A 6,000-nucleotide genomic window follows, 5' to 3' on the forward strand; every position below is an offset into this window, starting at 1 on the left:
AGCACAGGTTTTGGGGTTAGAGTTTCCCTAGTTTTGAACCACAGCTCTGTAACTCATAAGCAGCAGAACCCCGGACAATCTAGTTGCTCCCTTTGATTGTAATGAAGCTGAAATGCGATAACGAGTAGAAATACGTAGCCTATGTCTGGCTGCTCTTGAAGAATATTAGCCATTTTAATTCTTATGAATATTCTTATTGATATTACTAAACACCCCAGCATTTTGTTCTTGCATTCCTTCAGTCTCTGTAGGGCACGTGGATTCTATCTTTGCCCGTCCCCACCACTCCCACTTTTCAGGCCTGGACCCCTGTAACTCTCCCACCAGCAGCCTACATGCAGATGAACTTGCCGGTTTCTGAGGATTTTTAAGCATTGGTACTTGCAGTTTCCTGTGTCTGGAATACTCTTACTACCCCCCCCCCCCTTTTTGTGTCCATTTGGCAAATTCCTAGTCAGCTTTCAAGGCTCAGTTCCAGTGTTACGTCCCCTGAGAATCCCAGGCCACCACTTACCACCTGTGTGACCTTGATTAAGCTGCTTAACCTCTCTGGGCTGTGATTTCCTCACCTGTAAATAGGGAATAATAACAATACCTACCTCAGCGGACTGATTTGAGGGTTAAATAAACTTACGTATATGCTTGGCACCTTTTACACCCTCAGGAAAGGTTAATTGTTACTGTTGTTGAGCTTACTGTTAGAAAGCTTTCTGTGGCACTCCTTCCCTGTGTAGGCAGAGACTATAGCACCTTCTACAGTCTTCTATGTGAACACTTCTCACACTGTATGTAAGCCCCATGAGGGCAAAGACTATGTTATTGTTGTTCAAGGTGGGGCATATAGTTGGTGCCTAGGTATGTTTGAATGAATGAATGATTTATAATTACCTGTTTACATGTCTGTCATCTTTATTAGATGGTGAACTTCTTGTTCATCTCTATACCATCAATACCAAACATGATGTCCCTTAATGTGATGTCCTTGGTAGATGCATTTTGAAGGAATATATGAATTGATTGTTAGTATACATTAAAAAGCAGACTCAGGGAGACACCTCTAAATACTTTTTAATTATTTTGTCCAATGGGATACTAAACTTTATTTTTAAAAAAGGCAAAGGAAACAACAAGGTCCTACTGTATAGCATAAGGAACTATATTCAATATCCTGTAATAAACCATAATGGAAAAGAATATGAAAAAAAAATGTATATATATAACTGAATCACTTTGCTGTACACCAGAAACTAACACAACATTGTAAATCAACTATACTTCAATTTAAAGAAGTGGGGCTTCCCTGGTGGCGCAGTGGTTGAGAATCTGCCTGCCAATGCAGGGGACACGGGTTCGAGCCCTGGTCTGGGAAGATCCCACATGCCGCGGAGCAACTAAGCCCGTGAGCCACAGCTACTGAGCCTGTGCTCCGCAACGGGAGAGGCCGCGATAGTGAGAGGCCCGCGCACCATGATGAGGAGTGGCCCCCGCTCACCGCCACTAGAGAAAGAAACTAAGAAAGATACCTCGCACAGAAACTAAGACCCAACACAGCCATAAATAAATAAATTTAAAATAAATAAATAAATAAATTTTAAAAAAAGTGAAAAAAAAAGGCAAAGGAAAATATGATGCAAAAAAAAAACACTTCAGTGTTGGAAAGTGATTCTAAAGCTTTTTGATGCTAAATCTTGTTTTACTGATTGTTGTGTTTTAGTTCTTAAAGAAATCTGATGTTCTCAGGCCATTATTCTTCCTGAAGAACAGCTAGGTTTCCAGTCATGGCAAAGCTAGTCATATGAGTTTCCTGGTGTATAGTTTATATTGTGAGAGAATTTTTTTAGTAACCATCTAAGATTATTTGCAGTTTCTATTGCAGTTTTGTGAATGCTTGTCAAGGACAAAGCAATATGGGCAAAATCTCAGTCTTTGACTCCTGGTACTTAAACAGAGCTTGTCTATTAATAGCATGAGAATTAGATTTGGTCGAGGTGGTTTCTTGCAGATCAGACACCCCTTTGAGCCTGGTGAAAGGGGTGTGTATTGGCTGCTGTAGTGGACACTCTCCCCCTTCAAGGCTGAGGCACTCACTCTCTCTGCTGCTGGAAGTGTTGGTAGCTGATGGCTCTCAGCTGATCCTCCCTGTGGAAATTACCCTCAAAGAGGCCACCGTGCCCATAGTTGTGCCCCTTTCCTAGGGCGGCCAGCATACAGTGATTGGTCTGTTGTGAGGATATAAAAGTCTGGCCCCCTTGCCTCAAGGCTGGACAACACTTAAGGGCTGCCCTGGTTCCAGAGCTCCCCACCTTTGTTGTGATTGCATCACAGATACACTTCTCCCCCTGCCTAGTCCTGTTTCCCGACAGGTGTTGGTCTGGAGCTTTCCACAGTAAATCTGTACACGAGGGTTCCCAGGGAACCCAACCTAAGACTTCTATTTTTAAACTTGTCTTTCAATGCCTTGATGCCACCTCTGGATGAGTTGCATGTCTTACAGAGAACAGAGAGATAAGTATTGTCTATATCGTTGCATGCTTTCTTGACACAAACTTGGAATTGTTTGATAGACAACTGGCTTTACTGTCTAATAACTGCGAGAAGGAATTTGAGGTCAACAACTCCAAAATGAAATTTATTATTTTGGACAGAATTACTCCAGTACTTAATTGGACTTTCTTTAAGGGTATGTTTTGCAACTAGTTTATTCTGGGGGATTCACTAAAAAATGATGTTGATTTTATTTTTTCAGAGACTGCTGTGGTATTTATAGCCTTTGTTTGAATTTTTCCAGACTAAAGTTACTGGGTTCTGAAACATTAGTGCCTTAGAGATGTTAATATATGTAAGAAAAACAAAGTTCCTTGAGCAATTGAATCTGGAACATACAGCATCCTGTAGCCTCTCTTAGAGATTTACAGTGCACAGAAGCATGTTAAAGGCTCTGAGAGATCCTGCAGTGAAGGCATTTGTTTTTTATTTTTCCCACTCCCTTTCCAGCCCCCAGAGCACTCATTGCAGGAAAATTTGTTAAAATTGAGTTATATTTTACATTCATTAAAATATTAAGATCTTAAACGGTTCAATGCATTTTGATAAATATATTATACACCCATATAACTATTACCCAATCAAGACATCTACCATTTCCATAATTTCTGAAAGTTCCCTTATGCCCTTTTTGGACCTTCACTTAAATGGAAGCATGTAGCACATGCTCATTTTGTGTCTGGCTTATTTTGCTTAACTGTATATCTGTAAGATTCATTCATATTGCTGTGAGTAAACTTTTTTTTTTTTTAATGGATTGCAGTCTGGGAAACTTAAATGGCCTGGACATTTGGGGTATCAATCACTTATTTTTATTCAAAGAAGCATAGACTAGATCCTTCTTCTGTCCTTTTTAGGCTTTGTTTTTAAAGACAGTGGCCACCTTAACCTCCACTCAGTTGTATCTGATTTTCTTCTAAATTGGCCACATAGAATTTGTTTATTTCATGTTAATTCTTCACAATATGTCCCTGAGATTTCTATTAATCAAATCTTACTAATGGTCTAAGAATGAGAAAAAGAATTTCCCAGATTTCCCGAATGATATGTAATCCATCATTTCCTTTGGATGTTCCAGTTCTGAGGTTTGGAACAAGCCAGACCGCTTGACCACTGCATGCTTGGAAAGCAGTGTCTTGCATTGCCTTCTGTTAATGTCATTGGCATGTGTGAAAAGAAACAACTACTTGAAATTAGCTAATGACTGTCATCTGTCTTTTCAGTTTTCCCACAGTGGCGTCTAGTTTTAACAATATTCATAAATTTAATGGATAATTACCAAGTGCTGTGTCAGACACTGTTTTAGGAGCTGAGTAACACCGTGAAGATGGACAGCGTTTCTGCCTTAATTCATTCACTTAAGGAATTGTTGGAGGTAGCAAGTGTGAGTATAGGGTTGAGATATAAACTGGGTTGTCAATGGCCTGTTGATGGTGTTTAAAGTCTGAAACTGGGCGAGATCATCCAGAGAGTGAATGGGGATATGAAAAGAAAGAGTTCTCTGAGGACTGAGCCCTGGATTACTCCAGTCAGGGAGTTATAGAGGGACCAGCCAAGTAGATGGAGAAGGAGCAACCAACGAGTAAGGAGGGATGCAAAAAGAGAGTGATATCCTGGAAGTCAAGTGAAGACCCTCAAGAATAGAGAGTGCTATTGGGTCAAATGATCCTGGTAGTCTGAGTATAATGAGAACTAAGAAATGACCATCAAATTTGTCAAAATGGAAACCTTTGGTGGCCCTAACTGGAACTGTTCCAATGGAGTGGTTACAGTAAAAGTCCAACTAAGTGGGTTTAAGAAAAAAAATGGGAGGAGAAGTTACAATGAATGTGAAGAACTACTTTGAGGATTTAAAAAAAAAACACACACAGCAGAATAATGCAGTAGTAATTGAAGGGTGATAAGAGGCAAAGACTTTTTTTTTCAAGATAGGATAAATTATGACATGTTTTTGTGCTGATGGGAATGGTCCAGTAGAAAGGGGGAAATTGACAGTGCAATAGAGGCAGGAGATAATTGCTGGAATGATGTCCTTGATCTGACGAAAAGGGATGGGTCAAGGACACAAGTGGAAGGGTTCCTCCATCATAACAAGAGAGAAGACAGAATACGTGGGCTCAGATACAGGCAGCTGGTAGATGTGTTGATGTCAGATGATGACCAGAGTACTTTATGAGGTTTGTATTTTAGTTAGGGGAGAAAGTAAATATATTTATGTGTCAATTTAAGTTCTGTGGTGTTGTGATAGAAAAGGATGAGGGACATTTTATATAAGGGGATCAGGGAGGGTCTCCTGTGGTCTTCGGATCAGAGCTGAGGTCAGGAGGGTGAGGAGATGGGGGGAGACTCTCAGCAGCAGCAGCACGTGGGGAGACCCTGAGGCTGGACCAGGCTTGGTGTGGCGGGAGGAGGCGAGGTTCTGAGGACGGGATGGGATTGGAGGGGGGAGGTTGGTGCGGGACGAACGCTGAGAGGTGGTCAGGCATCCTTAAGGCTTTTTGGGCCAGGATGAATAGTCTGGATTATATTCCAAGTACAGTGGGAAGTCACTTAGGGTTTCAGGGAGTGAAATACCATAATTTAAGTTATAAAATGTGATGCCTATTTAGATGAAGGCATTGAAGAGTCCATTGGATTTGGCAACATGGGTTGGTTGGTGACCTTGATAAAAAACAGTTTCATCGAAAATGTTAAAATGTACAGGAGCAACGTGGTGGTGGTGAGCAGGGCGAGTTCTGAGAGTGTGAGGTGGAAGGATATAAATTATATAGTGTCTCCAGGTGATAGGTGTTATGGAGAAAAATAAAGCCTGGGAAGGGGATAGGCACTGGAGCAGGCGTTGTAATAGTAGGTGGTCAGGGAAGGCTGTATTTGATCAACGGCTTGAAATAGGAGAGGGAATGATCCAGGCAGATATATGGGGAGTGGGGTGAAGATTGTTTGGCAAATTTCTCTCTGAGCAAAGGCCTTGAGGGGCGTGATTGGGGTGGGTGAGAAAGAGCAATGAGGTCAGTGTAGCTGGAGCAGCGTTGAGTGGGCTGGGAGTCCTGTGGATAACCTTCCACAGGTCACTATGGGCAAAGGATTTGGCATTTGGTCATAGTGACGTGGGAAGCCATTTGATTTGGGCGGAAATGTGCTATGCTCTGACATACATTTTTTTAAAAATAATTTTTATTGGAGTATAGTTGCTTTACAATATTGGGTTAGTTTCTGCTCTACAGCAAAGTGAATCAGTTATATGTATACATATATCCCGTTTTTTAGATTTCCTTCCCATTGAAGTCGCCACAGAGCATTGAGCAGTGTTCCCTGTGTTATACAGTAGGTTCTTATTAGTTATCTATTTTATACATAGTAATGTATATATGTCAACCCCAATCTCCCAATTCATCCCGCCGCCTTTCCCCCTTGGTATCCATAAATTTGTTCTCTACATCTGTGTCTGACATACAT

Source organism: Balaenoptera acutorostrata, chromosome 18 (genome assembly GCF_949987535.1).
Source record: "Balaenoptera acutorostrata chromosome 18, mBalAcu1.1, whole genome shotgun sequence".
Taxonomy (NCBI): Eukaryota; Metazoa; Chordata; class Mammalia; order Artiodactyla; family Balaenopteridae; genus Balaenoptera; species Balaenoptera acutorostrata.